Below are 26,055 nucleotides of genomic sequence, written 5' to 3'. Positions count from 1 at the left end.
CAAAACTAATTTATCGCTCTTTGTTCCACCTGGCAAAAATATACTGTCAGATTGAGTTGTGTTGATGCAGAGGTGCAGATGAGTATTTAAGTCTTATTCTTATCGTCGTTTGCAAATTTGTTCACAATACCTGTGTGTGGTTAGAAATATTCACAAAGGAGCAAAGAAAGAGGAAGAGAAGATGCTGTCTTTAATCAACAGGAGCTATTTGCACAAATAGCAATAGGTATTTATTTTAAAATTAATGAGAAAGAGTCATCATTTTAATTTCTTGGTATCAACACTTTTGATTTGTGCTGTTCTCTGGTATTTGTCAGATTTTCCACGTGTTAAAACTTGCTCTGTATGCACATGGCCATATCAGGCAAGGGTTCCCCATAACCCAGCAGGTGATATGCAAAACCTTTCATCCTACATGGCTTTTTTTTTAATGAGTAATTTTGAAGCCTTAACCAATTCCATTCATGCTGAGAATTCCTGAACTTGCCTTTTCTGTATGCAGCAGTTGCCACTGCTCCTGCCCATGCCAGAGAGTACAAACCTCCTAAGAGGGGCAAACCAGAAAAGGAGCAGAGGAAGGTAAAAAGGAAACAATTTACGCTGACATAACACATCCATTTGCAGAGATGAAGGGTTGTTTTTAAGGAACAAAAAATAATATATTGCAACAAAACTTATTTTAGGAATAAAATCCCCATCCCATCAACCAAGCATTCCATAACGAACAAATTACAAGTTTCCCAAATCCTGCTGCTGAAGTAGGGAACTGAAACCCAAAAAGATAGAGAGAGGGAAGAAAAACAGAAGAGTGTTTCAACGTCAAACATTGCCCGTCCAGAAGTCTCTGTTTCTCATAGTCTTTAAATTATTTTTTCTCAATAGAAAGATGAAACTGTAAAATTACTGTTCCTTTCAAAATAACCACACAATACTCCTTTAATAATACTTTTCAGTCTTACATACTTTACAGTCCAAGAATATAAACGTCATCTTTCTATTATCTAAGGGCAGATTCAGTTAATTGTCCTGGCAAGTTTACTCCTTTTGAATCATTATTTTTAGCTCTCCTTCTTCATAATCGTGGTATCTGACTGCTTGCTAGAACTGCTGCATTCATGAATTGTAGACATCTGTATGATATTGAAATTAATTTCCAGTATAAAACAGTTAACAGAATAACCCTAGATAAAGGCAAGTGTAATATTAATTTCATTCTTTTTGTTGGCAATGTTGTAAAGTCCATTGCTCAAGCAAAGAGCACTTTTCTGAGCCAGATACGAATTAATTGTACCATTCTTCTTCAAATAAGAATTTTAAAAGTCAACTAAAGGCTACAACAGCTTTGAAACATTTCAGTGATTGTTTTAATTACCTCTCATACAGCTGTGAGACACGGCAAAAGTGAGGGGTGGAGAGAGAGAGGGGAGAACAGCACCTGGTGTATTAGCAATTGTTTTTCTGACATAAAGAAGAAAAAACAGTTTCCAAGCGCTCAGACCAACAAAAAGCTCAGCAAAGTCAACAAGGATTTTTTTGTCAGTACATTAATGTGGTATTTTTATTCTGAACTATGTATTTTTATTCTGTCAATAACTACTTTCACTGTTAAATAAAACACCCAACTCTCCCAACATTAAATATATGAATTCTGACAGCTTTTAAACCTTGTTTTTCAAGCCAACGTTGATGCACAAGCTACAATAATTTGCTAAAGGCACACACGGGGCCTCTTTCTAGGGTCTCATTCTCTAGCAAAAAAGCTCACTCCCTTTCACACACAGCTACAGGGAAAAAAAAGGCATATTTTTTGTCAGCCTAACCCTTAACAGAATTGGGATCTAGAGGCTTCTAGGAGTTCTGATGGCCTTTGACACCCTGGCTTCCAGCACCTCAGCAATCAGTCAGTGCTGGGGTAACAAAAGACCGCTCAAACGTAGAGTTGTCATCCCCACGCTACATCTGTTGGCCACGCTGCGCGGAAGCGTTGACCCCATCATTTCCCCGTAAACACTGCCGAAATCAACAACAACAAAAACAGAAATGAAAAAGGAAACTGGATGTCAGAAGTCGGGTCAGCACATTTTATTTGCACACGTGTCAGTAAAGATAGAAGGAATCGCCGAATTAAATTAAATCAAAGCAAACCTGCTAATTAAAACAGCTAAAATTATGTTTGTGAAGATGTGTGACTGGTTTCCTGCTTATCTGCAAATAAGCCTTCCCACAATATAAACATGTTTCTATCTCCACTTCATTTATAATAAGTCTTTAGGCAGATTGTAATTAGTATTTTGAGTTTCTAATAGAAGATCTATTGTGTCACTGGAGAAATATTTTTCCCGGCCATCAAAAAACTGATTATTTCAGCTTCACTCTCGAGGGTTCTCACCTGTTCTTCTCATGCTGGTCAGTGTTTTGTATCCAATTTGTCTGAATCCAATTGTTTGTGTACGTGTCTGAATGCCACCATCTTCATATGTATAGCTTGTAGTTAACCACAAACACCGGCATCGTATTCAACTCCACCTAGAAGCCAAACCAGAAACTATTACCAGTTTTGCTTGGATTTATTCTGTAGTTCGCTTTTCATTCAATGTTGAAAGAATGATCAAAATTATCAAGTATGGGAGTCAAAACTAAAGTTTCACCCAGAAATGATGCTATTTACAAAAATCAACTTTTTGTTTCCATTTTACTTATTCCCAAGTTCAAAATGCATAATTTCATACAAACACAATTACATAGCTCAGTGATTTACTGGCAAAGCTGGCCAGAAGAAATTATCTGGCTCTTGCTCTTGTGTATGTCTATTTACAATCAAAACAAATCCAAAACAGCCACAAAGGGAAAAAAAGAGGTCAAGTCAGAAACACATCAGAGGGGACAAAGTATGCAAGCTGAAAACAGTTCACCTTATATTTTGTTTTCACTGGGTAACTGATAAACTGTGGCTACGAATATGGATTCACGCTTTTAGATCATGCAGGGTTTGTTCATTCTGGTATTTAACTTTAGGCACGTGTGGAACTTCGTTTGCTCGGAAAGCACAGGGCTTTCTTTTTCTCCTCTTCATAACTTTTTCAGGATTAGTTTGTGTAGTTAACGGATGCACGGACTGACTTCAACAGGATTACTCAGATGTTTACAGTTACCCATGGGTTCAAGCAGGTTTTTTGGATTCAGGGCTATGTGGCATTTGGCCACAGAGCTGCATGTGCATCACATTAACAAACGGCTGCATAAACGCAGCGTGATCTGATACTGCTAACTTGAACATGAAAATTGTAACCAGTAACACTGCAATAATGTCTGTGTATTACTTATGCTGACAAACATCTTTATTTGTTGTTGAAACATTTCTGAAACAAGAACGCCTTGGGAGGAGCACAGGCTCTTTTATAGATAATTTATATAAAGTGCAATTTCTAAGTCAGAAATATAAACAAAACATTTATGATTTTTTAATTGCCCAAAAAATACTTCCAAATTATTGTATATATTTTCCCTGAAATGACCACCAGGCACAACTCTCAGTCAGAGATTTTGTTGGACATGGCCCAGAGTTCATTTACCCACTTACCTCAAAGCAACTGCCTCCTAAAGATACATCAAATTGCAAATATGCTAAACCCCAAATTTTGCTGTAATTGCATGTGCCAGCACTAAGTCCTACATCAATAAGAAACCCCACTGATGTCAGCATGACTTGTGACAACACAAGATTTCCCTCCTCTCAGTACAGCAATAAAACTGGATCCTTGGTGCGTATATTTGAATTATGTGGATTATATACGATTATACAGATTTGGATTAAATCACAGCGATGGGCTGTCTTATCAAGAACATACTGTCGGGACCACATTGATGTACAGTAATCAAGGTGACCTTATAGACTTATTACAACTCTGATCAACTTCAGTGGATGAGGATTTTTTTCACTCTGCCAAGATCAGGCTGCAAGATGTAAGGAGTTAAAATGCTGCTTTCTTGATGAATAGTTTTCATGCCTTAAAATTATGATTCAAGCAACAAAGAGCAATCTTTCTTGCAGGGGAAGCCAATCTCAGCTCAACTCCTTGAGCTCTGTTTCATTCATCAGGATGGAAAGTATGCCTGCCTATACCTTGACCTAGCGTGCAAGAAAATTTGAATAAAGGAGAACAACATCTGAATAAAAAAAATCCACCAAATTCCCACAGAGTTCAAGTTTGCCCTTCATTACATCATCGTACTATCTCACCTATTTTTAAAAAAATACTCTGATTATTGCTTTGAAACCTTACTTTTTATTACCGTGGTTATTCTTCATTAACCCACAAATACAGTCTATCATTTCTCGTGTAAACGCACAGTAGGGTTAAGCATAAATGACAGAAACAAGTTCTTCCTCACTGCAGCAGTAAGGATACAGCTGAGAAGAATTTGGTGACACGGTTCTACACTAACCTCCAGCTAACCAGGGCGAAAGTGTTAACTCCAAAAGCTTCAGACAATTCACAGCCTGCTGCTCCAGTAGAAGGGCTTTAACAGCTCCGGAGCGTGTGGCTTGAGGATGTGATATACATCCTCGTGCTTAATATGGGTAACATTTGGCAACCATTGCTCCAGGGGTCATCCTGAGGGTAGGGAGGAAAAAGACCTAGCAGATATAAAAAGGCAAAAAAAACACCCAGGCTGTTGAAAGTCTGGGGGTTTGGCAGAGTAACAGAGATAAAATAATCAGCAGCAGAGTTTTCCTGCACCGAAGCGTTCCGATTTCCACACAGAACCCTGTGCCTCTCTCCTTTGCATTAAGCAGCCCCAAAGTTCTTGGATCCATATATAAAGTCAATGAGAAAGAGGGAGAAAAAGGGAAAACAAAGGTAACAGGAATACTTTCTTGACGTTCACTGCAAGTTATACATCAGCTCAAGAGGGGGTTTAGCCCAAAATACCATATCAAAATTCCAAGAGGCTTGCTGGGGGTGGAAAGTTGTTATATAACCTTTGTTATATTAAGTGTTATATTAACACTTCAAATAGTTTTTGCTGCATTCTCTCTCACGTGGCCACCGGTAGCAAACATCATGTGCTGAACCTCTGGGTTCACATCTGCACCAAAGGACATTTTTTAATGCAGCCAAATTGCAGTGAAGCCACAGGTCTGGAAACTTCCTCCCCTTTAACATCCATCCTCTAAATGAGTCCTCCACCCCATCCTCTCCTCCACCAAGGACATTTTTAGTAAGATTACTGTGCAGCTAATTACATTACCATGGCATCCAAGTACTACACAGTCATGAGACCTACTTCTTTTAACAGCCCCTGGGTTTGGAGAGAGGAGTTAATAGGGAAACATCCTTACATTTGGAGAGCTGAGGCACAAGGTCAAGCTATTTGTCTGACATCACTGCAGAAGATGCACTGAGCAGCAAATTGCTTGGTGCAGAGTAGCTGCCAGGATGGAGTAGATGCCAAAGCAGCTGCATGACCACCTACTTAACCAGCCACCGTGCCCTCAGAGCTGCTCTCAGGAGACAGTGCTGGGACTCCAAGAAGAAAGCTTGAACAAATAGAATGAAACATGTGCTTGCCACTTGCACTCTGCAGCCTTCAGCTGCGCCACCAGCTCTCGCAGCAGCATCAGGCTGAACTGATGGCCAAGGGCCTTGCCAGCTTCCCCGAGTCCTTCCTTGTGGAGTCCTGGTGCCTGTGGCAAACATCAGGGGACTTGGATTCTTAACAGGGCAGATTTCACCAGTCTTTTTGTCCAGTCTTGGGGCTGGATTTTCACTGTGTGTTATTCACATGGCATTCCCTGACTATGGGCTTCCTATAGGTGACGGTCTGAAACAAGCCACCACGTGAAGCTCGAATTGTCCAAGACAGCTACTCTGATCCCTTTCAGCTCTTCAAGAGCAGAGCAATAACTTGAAGACCTATTTTTCCCTGCTATTCCTCCATGCAGAAGACAGTTACTCCTTTCTAATTGTTCTTACTAAGTTCTCATCTATTTCCACACGCTTGCTCAGACACTCTTTAGTCACATCGGAGCTACTGGAAGAGTTTGGTCACAACTTACTACAGTCTGTTGTTTATTTGCCTATTGCTGCTAGTAGGTCAATTTAAACCTCGGAGTTGGGTGTTATCTTTGGTGTTGCCATCTCTGACTTCTCTGATGTGGAAATGTTTCTTCCTCTATGCTTGTACAGCATTTCCATCAGGTAAGTATTAAAAAGCAACTACAAAAAAACTTGGAGAGGAGGGCTTAAGCCCCATGTGTGAGCAGCACACCTCGCCCAGCCCCACCTCCAGCCACAGCATCAGCACAAGCGGCTTTATGATGGGAACAGGCTCAACCACGGCAGTTTGACAGCCTCATAATTTATTCAATTAACAATGAACCCACAGTACTGCTTCCTGAGCCTGCCACCAAGACGAACTAAGATAATCAGCTGAATCCTAAGACGTATCCTAGCACTGAGGCAGGTATCTCAGGTAGGTATCTGATAAAACTGAGCATGGACTTCAAATACCCAGGAGTAAAGGACTTCGGCCAAAGGTGTTATCCACTAAAGAGCATCCACACTTTAAGATGCAGATGAAACAGCTGCCTAACTATTCATTAGAGAAGGGATTTGCCAAACACACTCGTTGATGCTCTGTTCCGCAAGGTAGCACTATCTGTATTCTCTCCTTCCACGGAGATGTGGTCTAAAAACATTCACATTTAGGTCTCCCATCCCCCTAAATCTTCCCCACAAAGGACACTGTCACCACCAAAGCTCTGCAACAAGGATCGTTTATATATCTGACAACCTTTAAACCCCCAAAGAAAGGGAAAGGGAAGCAGTAAAGCTCTCTGAAGAGCTCTTTGGTGGAACTAGCAGAATTATGAGCAGCAGGAGAAATATGAGTAATTAAGACAACAGTATATCTATATCTTACAGCTGACAGAATGAAGCCGCAAGTTAGCTCTGGGCAAGGTGTTAGCAGAGGAAAGAACTGAGCAGACTGTTTCTAATGTTATTGTTAAAAAGCCAGTCCAGGAAGAAGGCTAAAGGGACAATTTCATTAAAAAGAAGGAAGTAGGTTGGCTTAAGAGAGCAGTTGGATGCAGACTTGTAACATTAAAGGAACAGGTCAACAGCTAACTGTAACGAGACGCAATCATTTGGGGAGGCAGCCAATGAGGCACTCCTGCTGCTCTGAAAAGAAAACAGTCTTATATTGTCTATCATTGGGTTATACAGAAAATGAAAGCTGCAGAATTGCACCGTGGCACAAAACAAAGCACTAGGGTGGGTTCAGGCGGCAGGAGAGCAAAGGGCAGCGAGCCACGATGTTTTCCAACCAGCAGCCCAAAACAGTGGCTGGTTTTAGGCAGTCAACGTCCATCCAGAGCCGGCGTGGTGGCCACGACGCGGTGTTGGCTCCAGCCAGCACATCCTCACGCCAGCTCGGGCTCGAGGAGCTGAGCTGCGCTGCACGGAGGGGCCGGATCCACTCCCACGCCTCAGCTTCTCTGACAAGTGCATAAAGTCGCTTTTACTCCTTCCTCCAGCCCCAGCACACGGCATGCTCCAGCGACTCCCCAGCTGGCAGAACGGCCCTTTGTGGCTCCAGCAGCATGGTTTATAGCAGCCCCGAGGCTGTGTTTTCCATCTAGTATATATAAGTGAATTAGTGGAAAATTTGAGCTTACACAAATCACAGAGCCAGCGCACAGTTTGTCATGGCCAGGCAGCCTTTTTCTCAGGGCTGGAGCAGCAATAATGAGGTGCAGTAAAGAAACTGCGGGTTGCACCCGTGGTTCCTGTGTTATAGCTGGGTTCAGAGCTGGGAAGGGAAGTGCTGCTAACCAAGAGGCAAAAAAAAAGGCCAACAGCAGCTCCTGTATCTGTATAGATTGACTGTGTGGCCAGTGCAGTCACCTGGGGCTCGCAGCCAAAAAGGTCGATGCACGGTTAGTCAGAGAGAGCGGTTTTCCTCCCTCGCCTCCCAGGCTCCATCTGTGTGAAGGAGGAGATGGGAATTACACAGAGTACAATATTTGCACGGGAGAAATTGCAGAGGGGTTGCTCCAAATTTACATTATTGTAAACAAGAGCGGCGTTTGTCCGAATGATAAGAGCTGCGGCAAAGGCAGAGCCAGAGGGCACCGAATGGGGGTCACCAGCTGCAACTGCTGCTGCCACCCAAGAAGAGGAGCTCCACGGCTGCAGCAGGATGGGGGACAGGGGAGGTTGGGATGTGCCAAAATATCTCTCACTACAGTCTTCAAGGGATTAGCCCTGTCTGCCTCTCACAAGCCCTCGCACAGCCAAGTTTCGAGTCACGCTCTGGCCAAGTGCCCCAGCAGTTACTTGCTCCTCCTACGCCTTTTTTATTTGCACCTACAAGTCCCTGCCCTTCTCAAGCATTTGTGTGGCCCTATCAACAGCAACAATGCTAATTTACATTAAAAATACACCTAGAATACAGGCTTTACAGTGAAGCACAACATAGGAAAGGAAAAATAGACAGGGAATACCTGCTTTCTCAGCAAGTGCCGCAGTGAGAGAGAGGGATCATGCCATTCCTGACCACTCCATCATTTATTTGGTGTAGAGAGCCTAATGTGAAGGGTTTTCTTGCTACAGACGGTTCTCTGCCATTTTCTCCACTATAAAGAGGTAAATGTGCCTCTGCAAGGAGCCTGCATCGCCCTTTCCTACACGAGGCTGAGGGGAAGGCTGCTCTCTGCATATTTCAAATCACAAACTCTAATGGCTCCTTAAAATACACACTTATATTCAGATCATAAATCAAAATAGATAGTCAAATCCCGCTTGTAGATCTAAATCCATTTTACACTCCTGTGTAGCTCCATTATGTACCTAAGGTGTCACACCGCCTATATATTTCTGCCTCCAGCTTCAGCCACATCCTAGCTCTGATTGAGAGCACCAGAATGCGTGGCCCTAAAGAACTCAAAAATTTCTCACTTTCCTGAGCACTAAAATGTGCCTAAAATTAGGAAAAATGGCCTCCTGTCATTTTGTTGACTTACCAATGAGTTTATTTACTCGCTCATCCCACCAAGCAATTGTTTCATGGAAATGCAAAAATGTTTAATATTCCACTGCAGCTCCAGGCAGAGCTACCTGAGTCTCACCCTTGTGCCAAGCAAAGACAATCGGGCGACTGAAACTGCTTATCAGCTGCTTTTCATATAGAGGTGAGAATCTTTACAATTCTTTGGGATATATATTGTTAGAAAGTGAGCCTAGAATTTCATATTATTATCATATTATAGACGGCGTTCCTTTGATAAAGGGTCAAGGATCAGAAAGACAAGAAAAATAAGGAAATAAAACCCAGCAACAGTCAGATCTTTAGCTGGCATAATTGGACACCGAAGTCCACAGAATTGTGTCCATTAGCAGGAGTGGGTGATCTGACCCATATGCTTACTACTTTCAAGTATAAAGATTAAAACAACGCGTCGAATGGCAGAAATGGGTTATATTATATTTCAGAGAGACTCGGGTTGCCTAAAATTCTGGAGGAATTTTCAGCCTGCCATCATAAAGACTTCAAGGCTGTTTACCCAAACTTCTCAATAGCTTCTTCTAAAAAAGGGCGATGAGCAACCATGTTCAGTAACACAGATTTTTAATGTAATCTGTTTATAGTTTTAGAACAATTTCCAGAATAGAACATTTTTTAAATGTCCTGAGCTTTTAGAGTTCTCACTTTGATCATCTCCCATCATGTTATGGTTCAGAACAGAATGTGATGGAGCCAGGCTAACGAAGCTGCCAGAAATGACATCAGAAAGCCAAGTGACCTGAAAAAAAAGTGCGCTATTTGAGCACCATGCCCTTCTTGAACATTTCCCTTTTCATTTTTTTATACATTTTAATTAATGTTTTACTTTCACTGCATTCATTTTGCTTGCATGATATCTCAGAGCTTGTTCTCAGAAAAAAAAACCTCCTTGAAAACAAAAGGAGCCTTATTTGACCAAAGGCAGTAGGAGGTCCTCAGATAGCAATAGCTGACAATCTGGGGGGGAACCAAACAGTTTAAATGAACACCTTCTTAGGAGGTTAACTCTAAATAACAATTGTGGATTTTGCAGCCTGTGGAAGGGAAAGATTGGTCTTTGACAGAGTTTATATTACTAACCTGATGCAAGCAGACAGCTGCAAAAATGAACCGATACCAGTGATAAAAATATTCTTTCTACGTTGAGGCAGCAGGAATTGCATAACAACAAAGGGCAAATTCTGCTGTCCTCGTGCACACGAGCAGTCCTTGCACTTGAAGGCAGGAACAGACTGACACGGCACTGCTGATCAGTGGACATAGTGACCTGGTAGGTATTGAAATATTTGTTAACATTGTGCATTCAATATCACATATATGGCTTGCGTTCCTTTTAAAAACTTTATCTACACAATAGCATTTATTGCCCTTTTAATCCAAGCCAGGTTAGAACCAGCAAATAACTTGGTTAAAAACGGTGTTGTAATGGTAGCCCCCCTCCCTTCTGTCTGATGTAGAATTAGATAATTTCTAGTACTAAAAGTGATTAAATTTGGTGCATTTCCAACTTGTATTTTAACAACGCATTACCTGCTGAATTGCTGCATAAATATTAATAGGCAGTCTGATACGGAACTTTTGCCCGTAGTGCCCTTGGAGAACCATAATCGCGGCAAGTGGAGCAAAAGAGATGAGAGAACGCACTGAAGATGGTGGCTCTATCCTCCAGCTTCACAGAGCTACCCTAGGTCAGGCACTTTCCGTGCAGGACCACGGATGAGCAATAGCTCAAAGCCTAGACTTTGTCTACCAGGATGTGAAAACCTTATAGACATTAATATGCCTGAAACTCATTTGAAACACCACCAAAAAACTTCAATCGACACCAAGAAGAGCTACACTGACTTTTTTTTCTCCAAATTAGCCAGACTTAATATTCAACATAGAGTACTTCTAAATTTCACCTGCAGGTGTTTGCTATTCTTATCACCTCCAAGCTGATTATATAGCATTTATCTACCCGAATATCATCCCTGTGATATAATCTCATGAAAAGTCACCATCGCTTTGGCTATCAATTGAAAGAAGCCAAGTGCTACAGACCCTAAGAAGTCATGCTCAGCCTTCTGGAACATTGGCCAACTATTTATATTCTTAAATATGGGCTTTGGGAGCTGAAATTCAGGATACCCTTTTGGAAAACCTTTTTGGACAGCCTTTCTGATCTGCCATAAACAACATCTCTGCCTTCTGAGAAGACAGCACTATTGATTTTTATCACTCTAATGCAAGAACTTTGAAATAGAGGCAGTAAAAAGTGCAAGGAGGGAAGATTTCTGTTTGCAAACACCTATTGCACAGTTGTATTTTGGACACCGGTGGACTATGCTAAGGGTTAAGCTAATTTAACTTCCACCAAGTTAGAAAGCTGTGAAAGTTTAATCACAGATGAACTCCAGTGGGCAGTTTGGTAGCTCACAGACAAATGGCCTCATTTTTATTCTTTATAGGCAGTGCTCAAATAATCATAAACCATATTTAAGGAGAGAGAAATTTCATGAGGGGAGGGAGCAGTTTTATGATAGAATAAGAGAAAAAGGCAACTTACTGTTTTAAAATTTAAATCCAGCAAAATTACCAGAAATGCTGCTGGAAACAGAATGCTGAGAATTCATTATTTTGTTTCAAAGTTAGTTTATCATAAATCTGCCCTCTGACACGTAATAACTAGTAACGTTTCGAAGGTTATTTGATAGTAAGTTCAACAGTGTAGGTGACTGAACATGTGAGCTGCATGATAATGAGTCCCAGGGGAAATCAGGCTTTAGGATGCAGGGTGAAGCATCCCTAGGCTTGTATTCAAATGGAAAAAAACATATTCAGAAGTTTATTTTTTATCTGCTAAGAACATCAAATAATACACATTCCTTCAAATCGAATGTATAAAACACGCTTGAGAACAATTTGCTGGGGGAAAAATGCCTGATTTGATCCAAATTCAAAAAAACCTAATAGCTTGTACAGTGAAACGCATAGGGTGATTTTGATGTAAAAAGTGGAGGGGAGTATTCTGGTTTGTTCTTTTACAGAACTAAAAAGCACAGCAAGTCAATTTGCTCTTGCATCAGACTCTAGAAAGAGGAGCTAGAGAGCATTAAAACTAGTTGTTTCCAAATCCTCTGCATTTCAGTACAATGGAGTCCTGTGAGTGTGACAAACACAAATTGTGCTACTCATCCTGAATCTCATTTCCAAAGTGCATTGGCTGTAGTTGATTAATTCGTAGCATACAAACTGATTCAAAGCCGATAGCTAGAGCAAAATATATTATTTTTCAGCAAGGAGGTGTGGTGCCCATACTCCACTCCAGCTGTACAATAAAGCCCCATCTACTTCTCTGCATGGAAAAGTCTGCGGAGGAGGCATCGCGTTTAAGGACTGTTGTTGAGTTTGGATATATCACGGACAACTCCACTGCCCAGTTTCCATCTTAAGAGAAACTTTTCAGCTATTAGAAGTGATCAGGCATGACTCGTGCTTTTTAGGCGTAGAGCCATACCCATCAAATATACTATTTGCCTTCTTTTAGCATAGTTACATATTCCTCGCTGTTTCAGGAAGCTGTTTATCAATATTTCATAATGCATTTCAGACACGGAAAACAAAATTAGATTTACTTTCAAGGTATCTTTCAATAACCAAAATCCATATTCTGCACGCATTTTTAAATCGTCCTCCTTTTTTAGTTCATTTACTTACACCGTTACACACCCTATACTTAAGCAATGAAAAGTTATGCAGCATGTATCTTACTTAACATCACTCCATCAGTCCTAACTCTTAATATTATGATGGCTTTTTCAGAACTGTAACTGGCAGAGGCTTACTGACACACCACCAATCCTAATTATCATTAAAACACAAAAATCAGAGGTTGAAACGCTCTAGTCTTGACAAGCTGTAAAATATCCAATGAATGTTTGCTTATTCACTCTTTATAGTAGTATATATTTCCAACACGGCCATTTTCCATACCTTATCTTTGGGAAAACAGCAGCATTTAAATATGCATCAAAGGCAAAGATAAATAAAAACCAGCAGAGAGGCAATAACGCTGTCTAAAATGCCTTCTACCATTCTTAATAGGGAATTGCTACACAGAAGACAAATAAACCCAAAAAATAGCACAATCTCAAAAGTTACAAAGGAAATAGATTTAGAAGAGATGGTGAACTTCACAGACTTGTTCCTTGAAATATTGTTACCCACTGTTCAACTTTTTTAAAATGTTTACGCATAAGAGAAAATCAGAGCTATGTTAAAATGTGAAAGACATGAAAAATAATCACAGTGTTATTAATACGAATATTAAATAAGAATGATTTAAACCTGATTGGTCCTCAACTTTTATTATTACTCTAAGAAAGAGTTTAAAACGTGCGTTGGTAGATGGAGCTGGTCCTGCCCTGTGCTGGGGTATTAGAAGGTGCATAAATCACTGAGCTCATTCTCCTATCGAGCAGAAAGCTCCCGGCTGCCGGTTATCAGAGGTATTCGCACATCCACACGGAGCGGCTCGGCTCAGGGTCCTTCCTCTGTGTGGTCTTTCAGAACTGTCGTTATCAGCTTTCTGTTTATTATTGTGCTCAGTTTAAAGGGAATTTGCCAAGTGATCCCTGGACTCCAATCTTTAGGCCTGTTGTCAGGACAAATTAATTTCTGTGGAAACCCACTGTGCCTCAGATACCATCTAGGAAATGTAGGATTAATGGAGTCCCTGTACAACAAGCTTTGTAGTGTGGCTGCTGGGGGAGGGGAGCAACCCTTGGAAGGGAGGAATAACAAAAATAAAGCCCCTGCACTTCGAGTTAGTTTGTGGGGACTTTACATTTTTTTTTATTACACCGGCTCACATCAATAATATTTCAAATAAGTGCAGTAACTGAATACAAACAGGCAACTTTTTAACAAAAAGAATAGTGAATGGAAATTCTGCATCACCAAAGACAGGGGACGTGAGGTCTTAACATCAACATTTTATATTTTACACGCTCAGGCCAATCTCTTCGGTGGGCAAAAACAGGATATTAAAAGAAACAGTCTCCTGTGAATCTTCATAGAAAATAATGAAACTCAAGACGCGATCTTTTGGAAAAAGGGTATTAAAGCTGGGTTTCCTGCAGGGCTAGGTCATTACTTTGTTAGCTGACATTTTAGGCTCTTTTTTCAAAACTTATATTATTTCATTGTTAAAAAAAATCATCTGCCACTATTCTTGCAATAAGTATTCTTTAAAAATCACTTTCTTGCCCAGAAAAAAAGAATTCCTTTCTTAGCAATGCTAAATTAGACCTGAATTTAGAGCTGTAACAGGCAAAGCAGTGGGAGAGAAGAGAGAGAAGAGAGAGAAGAGAGAGAAGAGAGAGAAGAGAGAGAAGAGAGAGAAGAGAGAGAAGAGAGAGAAGAGAGAGAAGAGAGAGAAGAGAGAGAAGAGAGAGAAGAGAGAGAAGAGAGAGAAGAGAGAGAAGAGAGAGAAGAGAGAGAAGAGAGAGAAGAGAGAGAAGAGAGAGAAGAGAGAGAAGAGAGAGAAGAGAGAGAAGAGAGAGAAGAGAGAGAAGAGAGAGAAGAGAGAGAAGAGAGAGAAGAGAGAGAAGAGAGAGAAAGAGAGAGAAGAGAGAGAAGAGAGAGAAGAGAGAGAAGAGAGAGAAGAGAGAGAAGAGAGAGAAGAGAGAGAAGAGAGAGAAGAGAGAGAAGAGAGAGAAGAGAGAGAAGAGAGAGAAGAGAGAGAAGAGAGAGAAGAGAGAGAAGAGAGAGAAGAGAGAGAAGAGAGAGAAGAGAGAGAAGAGAGAGAAGAGAGATACACAGATCCACATTCTGTATTATATTACATCGTGTGGAACCAATGAGCTGCAAATCAGTTGAAGTTCACCAAAAATACCACTAAACAACCTAATAAACCACAAAACAAGAGAAAGATACCAGTCGTCTGAGGTCAAACGCTCTAACCAAAGTTTTAGTTTCTAACACAGTGATGTTATGGTATTATCCTGGTATTATCCTACCAGCAGTGCCTTTTCGCCACAGTGCATTTCCAGTGAACTCCTGCTACCTCATCAGCTCAGCAGATGCTGGAGCTGCAGCAGAAGTCTCCTCCAGTGCATCTCTCCAGCTTGCAGATACCTCAGTGCATGCTGCTTTGCCTTCAAAACAGGAGCATCACAAGAAACATGGAGTTGATGTGATGCCATGTTTTGTTTGGAACCAGATTTGTAAAGATTCCTTTCAGGACATTATTCTGTCACCCTTAAGCTCATCTGCATACGAGAACTACTTTCTTTTTACTAAATATTCCAAATGAGTGCCTTCTTCCCTAAATAAAACATTTAATCTTGGAAGTCTTTTTATATAGTGGTTTTTACAATTACAGAAATTCAATTAACTCTATAATTATGAACACAATTACCATTGAATGTTATATGTGCTTTGGTGGTGGCAGCTACACGGCGCACACAAACTCTTGTTTAAGTTTAATGATGTATAGGAATAATATTAATAATAGGCAAAAAAATCCCAAAGATCATTCTTATTCTCTGAGTTGCATGCACTGGTCTAGGTGTAGGAACAATTTTTAAATATGCTGTTGACATTTTGGCAATGAAGGGTGTAATTGCAGTTAGTGTGAGGTTTGCAACAACCAGGCTGGATTCTCAGCTGACAGAAAGTCATCCAAGCTGTGACAATTTACCTTAAGTGCCAGCCTGGCCCCACTGAATCACTCCAGGACAAACTCAAAGCCAGAGCCAAAGGCAGCAAATGAAGCCCCAGGGATTTATACATGGGGGGGAAATATATAGAGATATATAAAAGGGAATAAAAAGAGAGGAGGGGGGTAAAAAGGAGAGAGGAGGGGGGTAAAAAGGAGAGAGGAGGGGGGTAAAAAGGAGAGAGGAGGGGGGTAAAAAGGAGAGAGGAGGGGGGTAAAAAGGAGAGAGGAGGGGGGTAAAAAGGAGAGAGGAGGGGGGTAAAAAGGAGAGAGGAGGGGGGTAAAAAGGAGAGAGAAAGGGGGTAAAAAGGAGGGAGAGGAGGGGTAAAAAGGAGGGAGAGGAGGGGTAAAAAGGAGGGAGAGGAGGGGTAAAAAGGAGGGAGAGGAGGGGTAAAAAGGAGGGAGAGGAGGGGTAAAAAGGAGGGAGAGGAGGGGTAAAAAGGAGGGAGAGGAGGGGTAAAAGATAATAATGCATATGGTGGATGAAGTTAAATGCTATAAAATACTATAAAACTTGACATTCAGGCAGTCCCAAGCAAGCTCCCCGGGCAGGGAAAGCTGCGGAGGGTTGCCAGGAGCCCTGGGCAGACCTGCCGCCCGGGTGCTTTGGGGTGGAGAGGGCTGGGCAGGAGGCAGGATGGATGGAGCTGTGCCCGGCGAGAACTATCCACGTGCCCACCCGCAGGATGCGCTGCCAGGCTGGAGCACGGCCAGGCTCAGCCCCAGAGCAGGCACCGCCACTTCGGGGATGGTGGAAGCACCACAGGGTTTGTGCCGTGAGAGGAAGCACCAGGCTGGGGTCAGCGAGGGGGCTGAGGATGGTACATTTGGGGTTTTTAGGACTGAGATGGCCAAAAGTTAAGTTTAGAAGTATAGTCGTGATACGGTCTTACGGGGAGCTCAAGGCAGAATTCGGCACTCTCAATACACATACGGCACTCACCAAAACATCTCTGGTGATGGTTACCACACAAAAGTCACCACTGTTGTCACACAGTCTGAATATCTGTGACATCTCCTGTGTCACAGGCATCTGTTGACTCCTCACCCATCATCGCTGCCCATCCCCTCATCTCATTAGCATTAGGGACGCTACGTAACATCGGAAGCTGGGTTGCATGGCTGCACTGTACCATCCAGGAGGCAAACTGTCTTCTATGGGCTTTGACTGCTTCAGACATTATGCAGAATAACCCTGATATCACTCACTCAGTCTTTTCCTTCAACCAAGCAAATCTCTCATCCATATAACCCAGCCTCGCTCCTTGAACCTCACTACTACCGTGCCCATTTTTGTCAGCTGAAGGTCTGGCCCCACGTATGCCTCTTGGTCTAATAAGAGCTCATTTCTGCTGGAACAACATCCACAGTGATCTCCACCTTCACCTCTTCATAGAAGAGGGTTTTCCACCTACAAGTGTGTGAGAAACCCTCCTTCAACACAGCAACCAGGGCTTCATCACGAGATGTCCATGGACACGCATAAGAAATCAATTGTCTTTTGGTATCATCACTCTTTGAGTAATTTAAAATCAGAATTACCCATGTGGCTTCTCTAAATAAAAAGTGATCCGCAACCCACAAATCTGAACTCCAAATATGTTCATTTAAAATACAACACACAGTTCCAGCTCAGGCCTTGGTGGATGCTACTCACTACTGTAAAATTACTGCATGCATTATCTTAGAAGAAAAAAAAAGCAAACAGTATAATAAAAGCAGAGGTCAAAGCATATCGAGATTTGCCAAGGGTTAGGTTGTACCAAGAGTGAAACATTTAAGCATTAACAGAACACTAAAGATGCAAATGTATATAAAACAAACCATAAAATAAGCTTCTTATGGAAATTCACGTCTCATAACAAGAGCGGTACAAACATTTCATAACATGTCAAACCCACGGTGTAGGAACATTCATGTTTTCCCCACTCCTGGCACTATAACCACAAAAAAAGGTAACTTAACAGCACTGCTAACAGGAGTTTTCCAACATCTATATCTCAAGAACATGGTTAAACCCACAACCCCGATCAATAAATGAAACCAACAGGAAAAATTAGAAGATGGCATCAGAGGGTTCAAAACTACGAGGTCCCAACGCAGCGGCCCGTAGCCTTAGCCACGCTTAAAAACACTCCAGCTATATCTCTGCAAATCAAGCCACCGTGTGATTTGTTTTCTAAAACAACACCTCGCTCCACTCTGCTGAGGAAGAAATTTAGTCCTTATTCCTCTTTAATATTCATGAGGTACGGAGCTACATTAACAGCTAAGTTTTAATTTCAGAAACATTCTGACATTTACAAAGAACAGATTCCAGCCCTGGTTTCACACTAGGTTTTTTTCCCATTATCACTGTTATTACTGGCATTAATACCACTGTAGAAGTGATTAAAAGGTCCTGGACATCTTATTAAAACAGTCTAGATCTACCCCTCTCTTCGGCACCAAGATACTCGCTGTTGGTTTTTAAAAAAGAATAATCTTTCTGGAGATGAAATTTGAAGTATCGCCCATCCCTCTCTTCCTGCTGAAAGAGAAGTATTTTTGCTGTGAAAACTGTACTTAAATTACTCTGATTATTTGAAGCGGACAAAAAATTATTTACGATTTAATGACGAAAGGTCCCCAGATCTGCTCATAAAAAACAAAAATAATAATGGAGCCGTAACAAGCTAAATCTTCAGAATTCTATGGGAAGTCAAGAAGGGAGATCACTCATGGAAGTCAACAGCATCAGTCCCTACATCACTTTTCAGGTCATCGTTTGCGCAGGCACACAAGGTTTATGATTTTACAGACCTTGCATTTTAGCGGCGTATGCTTGTGCAGCAGACCTCTTTTCCATATTCTTCACTAAATAGACATTCAAAAGAGACTTAGGCGCAGATTAAATGCTTCCAAAAAATCAATTCTAGGCTGGCATGGAAGTTAACCAGTCTGACCTTGTGATTACCGGCTAAACGCTTCCTTAGGAAACAAAGTGGAGGGATATTTTATGTTTCGATGATTATTTGAAATAGTACCATCACGTATAAACATGAGAAACCATGGCAATATTTAAGGAAGTTTATCTGCAGATAACGCATGAGGCGTTAAAATAAGACTCATACAGGGGGTCGGGATATTGTGGTGTTAAAGCACATTAACAAAAGGCAGCACCCAGTATACAACTCACCTAAGCTCTAGCAAGCACTTTGAATTTCATGTAGCATTGCAAAAAAAGAGAATCACAAAACCTAGTTCCTACCTGATTACTCTGATTTTTTACATCTGGAAGCTAATATCAAGACATATGATGGCCAGGAAACCACTAGTAAGGCATGTACTTATTCTCATGGCTAAAAAGCATCTTCCAAACTACCTTGGGAGCAATGCAAAATAGTTAGAAAATATACTTCTCTGGTTCCATATTCCTGAGAACGGGGCGCATATTTAATGCATAAACACTAATGTGCCTTGCAACAGCATTTCTTTTTCGTTCTTACTAGTGTCAATAGCAGTGTAACCCCAGAGCTTTCAAATAAACGTTTGCATTAGTTTGATCATATAAGTGTGCTACCCGGTAATTAAATCCAGTTTGTATTTTTAAAGTGATATTCCTCATCGAGCCAAAGCGCGTTGCAGTTGTATCTACCACCCCTCGGTTCCGGGAAATCCATAAATTCATTCGTTAAAGGTAAAAATACTTACACAAAATTCCTTCTAAATCTTTTGAAAGGGTTTGTTCAAACTCTTGACATAGCGTTTTGCTCTAAACACGTTTCTAGACAACCCTGTGATTTTCCATCTCTGAAAATATACTGTTTCCCCTCCATGAAACTAGAACAGAGGGTCTGAGAGAAAGGAAATTATTAAGCATTCTAGTGGTTTTTTTCCAACAAAAACTAAGATAGAGGTCAATGAATAAGTATGTGCAGGCTGGAACTTAAATCCTCTGGGGTGACTGTAGGCTAATTAATAATTAATGCCAGAGACATGGTGTTTGAAATGCAGATGTGATAACTGGAGGCCTGGCAAAGCTGTTCAGAGGAAGCAGATTTGGATGCTATAGGGAATAGGCACTCCCTTGCCGGCTGGCTCTGAACGCAGACCTGGGTGCAAAGCAGGGCCTATGGTTTAGATTATATTCCCCTCAGCTGTTAATTACCTGAACCTACTTTGAAGTTTTTCTCTTTTTATCCTCTGCATGAAAAGAGATTGGTTCAGCCAAGGGACTTGAAAAAATGATCAAATACATGGAGTAGAGGAGGGGAATAGAACTTCAGATATAAAAAAAGATAAGGAAGAAAAACACTCAGGGAAACATACAGGAACATATTAGAAAGTGCACGAGCGCGGTTCGACGTTTCGAGCGGGTTGCGCCGCTCTAAGTTATTTCAGCCATTAAGTAAACCCCCTCGCGTTTTATGAATAGATTTGTTAAAAGGAACCTCTCGCTGTATGTATATAGTTTACATTAATTATTTGATGAAAGTACCATAGGTGATTTCCTATGCTATTTTTAATTCAATAAAGTCATTTAAACCTCCTTGTGTTTGGGGCTATTTAATGAGGTGTGCAACATTAACAGAATCACCAATGAGCTGTTACTACGAGTATTACGAAAAATCACTCGGTTTTGCCAAGGAGGGTGACGGGCACAGCTCAGGTCCCTCGCTGCCCCTGGAAGGGAAAGGGGTGCAGGTGCCTCTCAGCATCCCAGCTCCTTCGGCCTCCCGGGGGACTCGAGGAGCAGCGGGGACGGGGATGCGGGGGCGATGGGGACGCAGAGGGGTAGGATGGAGGGCGATGGGGATGCAGGGGTGATGGGGATGAGGGGGCGAGGGGGATGCAGGGGCAATGGGGATGCAGGGCAATAGGGATGCAGCGGGGATGGGGATGCAGGGGCGATGGGGATGCAGGGGCAGCGAGGGGGGGTTGCTGACAGCACATCAGGCCCCGCCGGTGGAGGGGAGGTGTCTGGGGACCCTCCGAGGGCAGGGCAGCCCCTTTCCCAAGGTTGGGGGGGGGGGGGGGGGATGGGGGGGTGGTACCTCTGGTACCGGGGGCAGGGCTGCGGGTCCCCGCAGAGCAGGAGCTTCCGAAATCCGCTGCGACACGTCGTTCCCTTTTCAAAGAGCCTCCAGAGTCTTTTTTTGACGCTCTTCCCCGCTCGTTAAAGCCCGTCCGTTCAAAGGCTTCCCCGGCTAAACTTCCCTGCAACTTCACTAAAACCCTTTGAAACCCGGGGAAGGGAGGGGATTTTTTTTTTTTTTTTATTGGCTCTTCCTTTTCTCTTATTTTCCTTCCTAGAGAACAGTAGGGAGAAGCAATCTTTCGTGAAGTCGGGGCTGGCTGCGTTTAAAAATTAATCTGGGAAGGTCTTCGGGGCGCAGGCATCTCGCGTTTGAGTTTATCAGCCCGCGGTCTGGGCTCAGCTGATGCGGGGCAGCCCCCGCCTCCCCCCTGGGCCGAAAGCAGAGGGTTTCTCCCCAATTTCTCTTCTCCAAGCCCCGTCTCGCACCGTGACGTGAGGGACCCCCCAGCCCAGCACGATGCTCTCGCCCCTCGGGGGGGTCATTCCCGACGCCGCCGGGTTCTCCCGTCGGGTTTTCTTTACCTACAGCGAAATCAAGCTCCGAGGCTCCGTCCCGGGGCAGGGATCGCCTGGATCTTCCCCAAAACGCGTGGGATCTGGCATCGCGGGCGTGGGGAGAGGGGGTTTTAATGAAATCATAACGTCCGGGCTGTTTTCTATTAAATCCTGCTAATTTTCTAGGTGAAGGCTGCGAAGTGAATGCGAGGAAGCATTAAAGGGGAATTGAATTTGCATTCCTCCTGCTACAGGCGCATGTTTACATGACCTTTAAAACAGAATTAAAGCTGTATCATCAGCAGCTGTAGGCAATTCGCATTACTAAGGCAATCAAATCAGAAGGCTAAACTAACTATAAAACATAAATTAAACTGATAGAGAACCATCTTAATTCACTAGGTTTACTTGCAATTTACTTATCCGCTACTAGTAATTTCTAAACAGTTTGGGGAAGGTGCAAATATGAAATACTTGGCAGTGGCGCTTCCAGAACGTGTTGTCCGAGGGGGAGAGGCGGCTTTGCCAGGGTTGTCCCGGGGCTTTTCCTTAGGGAGCAGGGGAACAGCAGCCCCGGGAGGGCTTAGAGCTCTGGGAATGGCCCCCGAGGTGGTCCCTGCAGCTCCTGCACCCCCAGACCCGCTGCTTTCCCCGACAGGGGAGCGGGGGAACCCTCTGCGGGACCCTCACCGTTTGTTTTCTAAGAAACGAAACAACTCCGCGTTTTATACGCTTCGTGCCGCACCGCTCCCTTCTTTCCTCCTTCCCCCATCCCCGAGAGGGACAATTCCCAGCGTCCGAAGCACAATTTTAAAAGAAAAGAAGGGGAAATTATCGATAACAGAAAAATACCGATAACACCGTGAGGGAGGGGGGCGCGGAAAGTTTGCAGACGAGTCTCCCCAGCATCTCCTGCCCCTGGCTGGGATTTATTCCCATCTCTCTCTTGCAGGGGCTGCCTCTCCCGCTTTGATGGAGACTCTCCCGGCTTCGCTTCCATTTGCCCCGGGGACCGCGCTGATTTATCGCTCGGTGCAGCCTCCAGCGGCTTCAACCGGGGGAGGGAGGATGGAGAGAAGGTGCCACCTCGGTGGGTGTCGAGCCCGGTGGGGAGCGAGGGGGCTCGGTTCTTGCATCTCCCGAGCGCGATTCGCCAAGGAAAAGTCTTTTAATAACCCCACCCGGCCTCAAAGTTGAGGTTTTTCTAACAGCTCCGGCTGGAGGGACCTGCGGGAAACGGGGAGCAAACTTCCCACCGAACCGTGAACGTTTCGTCTGCGAGGAAACAAAGAATTAACGGCACCGTCTACGCGTTTATAAACGTAAATCTGGGAGCGACGAGGTGCGGGAGACGTTTAGGTCCCTCTGCAGACGAGGAGCATCCCTGGATGCTTTGAATGACAAAACTGGAAAAGCGTATATTTTATAAAAATAAAACCAAAACAAAATTTCAAGCCCCACACTGGAATTGTTGAGCGAGCTACCAAACAACAATGCAGGTGTTTGTCATCCCAGGAACGGAGCTATTTGTCTTCCCCGTCTCATTAGTCAACAGAGGTTAACCAGCGAGCCATTTAGCGCGTTTCCAAATCCAACCCCCTTCCCTTCAAATATCTCGGAGCAGGAATCTGTCCGTCCGGGGATCGCAGCGGGATCAGCGCCGGGGCGGCCTCTGGCTCGGGGGGAGCCCCCCCAGGACACAGAAACCCCCGAGGGGCAACCGGCCCCTTCCCCTCATCCCGCCGGCTCCACCGGAGAGGAAAACGCCTGCGGAGGAGGGAGCGACCCCCCCGGTGCTGGGGGGACCGGGAGCCCCGCACCGGAGCAGCATCCCCGCATCCCCGCACCCCAGCATCCCTTCTCCCTTCTCCAAGAGCCACGAACCCCGACGGCTCAATACGTGGATTTAATAAACGGCAACACCGCTCTCGTGGTGAAAACGTGCCCTTTGGAGACACTTCCCGGAATACTTTTGGGTTTGTTGTTTTTTTTTGTTTGTTTTCTTCTCTTTTTATTTTTTTTTCCTCTCGACTGCAAATCAACCCAATGTTCACAACCTCCTGCTACAAACCAACCCCGCTGAAAAATAACACGACGAGCTAGCGCACAAATGAACGACATTTCTTTTTTTCCCACCCCAGCAAGTCCATTTTTCAAACATTAACAGCGTGGGAAAAAAAAAAAAAAAAGAATAATAATACTAAAAACAGCCTATTGGAGCAGAGGAGCGAGGAGTTGCCCAAAAGGTTTTGGAAACCGCAGCCGTTACAATACAAACGCTCTTTACCTTGTGTTTTGCTCTGCCCGGACTGGCTTTATTGTCCCTCCCTAGTGCAGCCGCAGCATCGCTCCCTCCGAGCCGGGCTGAGCGCTACCGGGGAGAGATTTGGGGGAGGGGGGGGCTGCGTTCGGTCTTACATTAGCACTATTATAATTTGCAATCCGTCCGTCCATCTCCTGGCTGCGGCTCGCCCTCCTCTCTCCCTGCACGGCGGTTACTCACGTTCAAGAGCAGCCAACAGAGACCGAAAGGAAAGAAAAAAAAGGGAAAAAAAAAAAAAAGAAAAAAAAAAAAGGAACTAATTGAGCTTGTGTCGGTATTGGCTAATTTCTGCTAATAGTCTGTAAATTCTTCTTCTCCTCCTAACCTTCCCCACGCAGGTTAGGCTCGCACAAAGCGTCTCCGGAGATGCAGGAGGAGGCAGGTTCCCAGCCCCGCTGAGCTGATGGGTCCCAGCGCCTCGATGTACACAATGAAAACCTTAACTCCTGGCTCCAGAAACGGTTAAATTGCCCTTTCCCAACCCCCACCCCCCCGTTATGATTGACTCTGTTTTTAAATTTGCACTTGTTCCCACCAAGCGCGATCTAACCCGTCCTGTCTCCAAAGTGAACTTGTGTTGAAGGTGAAGTTTTCAATCTAGGGGTCACGACACCGAGCCCCAGCTCACCGCTCCGAGCTTCATGCTGTATTAAACACAATCAAAACGAACCCCTCTTAGACCTCTTCCCGCACAGGAACAATGAGAAGAAGAGGGAAGGAGGAAAAAAAAAGAAAAAAAAAAAAAAAGAAAACACCACCCAACCCTCTAAAATATAATAAAATCCGCTCTGCCGCGATGATAAACGCGTTGTGGGCTCCCTCCCTGCCTGCAGAGCCGCTCACAGACACACACGCACCCCGGGATTTGGGGACAGCCCGGAAAGGGGGGGGTTGAGGGTTCGGGGACCCCCCGAAAGCCGGGTCCGAGGGGGGCTCCCCACAACCGCATCTCCTCTTCAAACCGGGGGGGGGGGGGGGGGGTCTCCCCAGCGACTTCTGGCTGCCCCGAGACTGGCTGCCTGCAGCTATTGTGCCAAAGATTTAGCAGGGAGGGGAAAAAAATATAAATAATAGATATTAAAGCGAATTATTTGTTGGGGAGAGGCGGGTCTCCGGAGCGCAGGGGCCCCCAGAGCGAGAGGGCTGGGGCGCACGGTCCGAACCCAGAAACTTTCTTTTTTTTTTTTCTAAACTTTAATGGATTTCAGTCTATGAAAAATAAGTTACAAATTCTTGCAACAGTAGCTTTGCATGTACTTATTTTTCTCCCATGTCCAGACGGGGTCGTCTATTGAATGAGGCTCTTTTATTCCGCATGGGGCAGGGGATTTGTGGCCATGGTCCCCCTTTTATTCCTCTCTCTATGGAAACCCAGATCATGGGGAGAAATATGCGGGGCTGAATAAAGAAAAGCAGCAGAAAGGAGCGCTTGAGAGCGGCATCTGTTACACTTGGGAAGTTAGACTGACAGGAAAGAGCTAAAGAAACCCTCTCCAGCAGATTAGTTAGAACAGCAAGAAGATTTAACTATATGCAGATAAAAAAACCACTTTAAAACGCTCGGCGCTGCGCTCCGGGCGCGGGGAGAGGCTCCTGGGGCCGGGCGAGCCCCGCTCTGCCCTCCGCACCCCAATAGCAACCGGGAACATCGAGTTTTTATTCCCCTCCTCGAGCCTTTTACCCAACGGCGGCTCCGAACATCGATGGTCGCGGGCGACGGGATGTGGGAAACGGTTTCGGAAGTTAAAAGTGCAAATTAATTTTGTGAAATTTAGTTTTGTATGCAGTGCGGATTTTAGATTTATATATATATATATATTTTTTTTTTTTTTTTCCTTCTGCGTGTTCTGGTGATATTTATTTCCAGAAGGTTGTGAAGGCGGAGACGGGGGGGGGAAGGGAAAGAAAGAGGGGTAAAAAAAAAAGAATGTGGGGGAGGAAAAAAGGGGAAGGGAGGAAAAGAAGGGGAAGGGAGGAAAGAAAGAGGGGGAAACGGAAAGAAAGGAGGGCGAGGAAAGAAGAGGAAGGAAAGAAGGGGGAAAGGAAAGAACGGGGGGAGGAAAGAAAGAAGGGAAGGAAAGAAAGGGGGAGAAGAGAGGAAGGGGGAGAAGGAAAGAAAAGGGGAAATGGAAAGAAAGGGGGGGAAAGGAAAGAAGGGGGAGGAAAGACGGGGGAAGAAAGACAGGGGGTGGAAAGAAAGGGGAAAAGAGAGAAAGAGGGGAAAGAGTAAGGGGGAAGAGAGAAAGGGGGAAAGAGAGAAGGGGAGAAGAGAGAAGGGGAGAAGAGAGAAGGGGAGAAGAGAGAAGGGGAGAAGAGAGAAGGGGAGAAGAGAGAAGGGGGTAAAAGGAAAGAAAAGGGGAAATGGAAAGAAAGGGGGGAAGG

At 43.8% G+C, this 26,055-nt stretch overlaps 1 long non-coding RNA gene across 1 annotated transcript in view; it reads right to left on the bottom strand.

Annotated features, from left to right (window-relative positions):
* The window catches only part of LOC138726057 (uncharacterized), a 48,075-nt gene that overhangs the window by 21,010 nt on the left and 1,010 nt on the right, over positions 1–26,055 (bottom strand). Inside the window, exon 2 of the long non-coding RNA XR_011338347.1 lies at positions 2,390–2,526. This is a non-coding gene — a long non-coding RNA (uncharacterized lncRNA). The remainder of the gene's footprint in view (positions 1–2,389; positions 2,527–26,055) is intronic.

This window comes from Phaenicophaeus curvirostris, chromosome 13 (assembly GCF_032191515.1).
Source record: "Phaenicophaeus curvirostris isolate KB17595 chromosome 13, BPBGC_Pcur_1.0, whole genome shotgun sequence".
Lineage (NCBI taxonomy): Eukaryota > Metazoa > Chordata > Aves > Cuculiformes > Cuculidae > Phaenicophaeus > Phaenicophaeus curvirostris.
The sequence above is the reverse complement of the archived record's forward strand: the minus strand, read 5'-3'. Positions and strand labels throughout refer to the sequence as shown.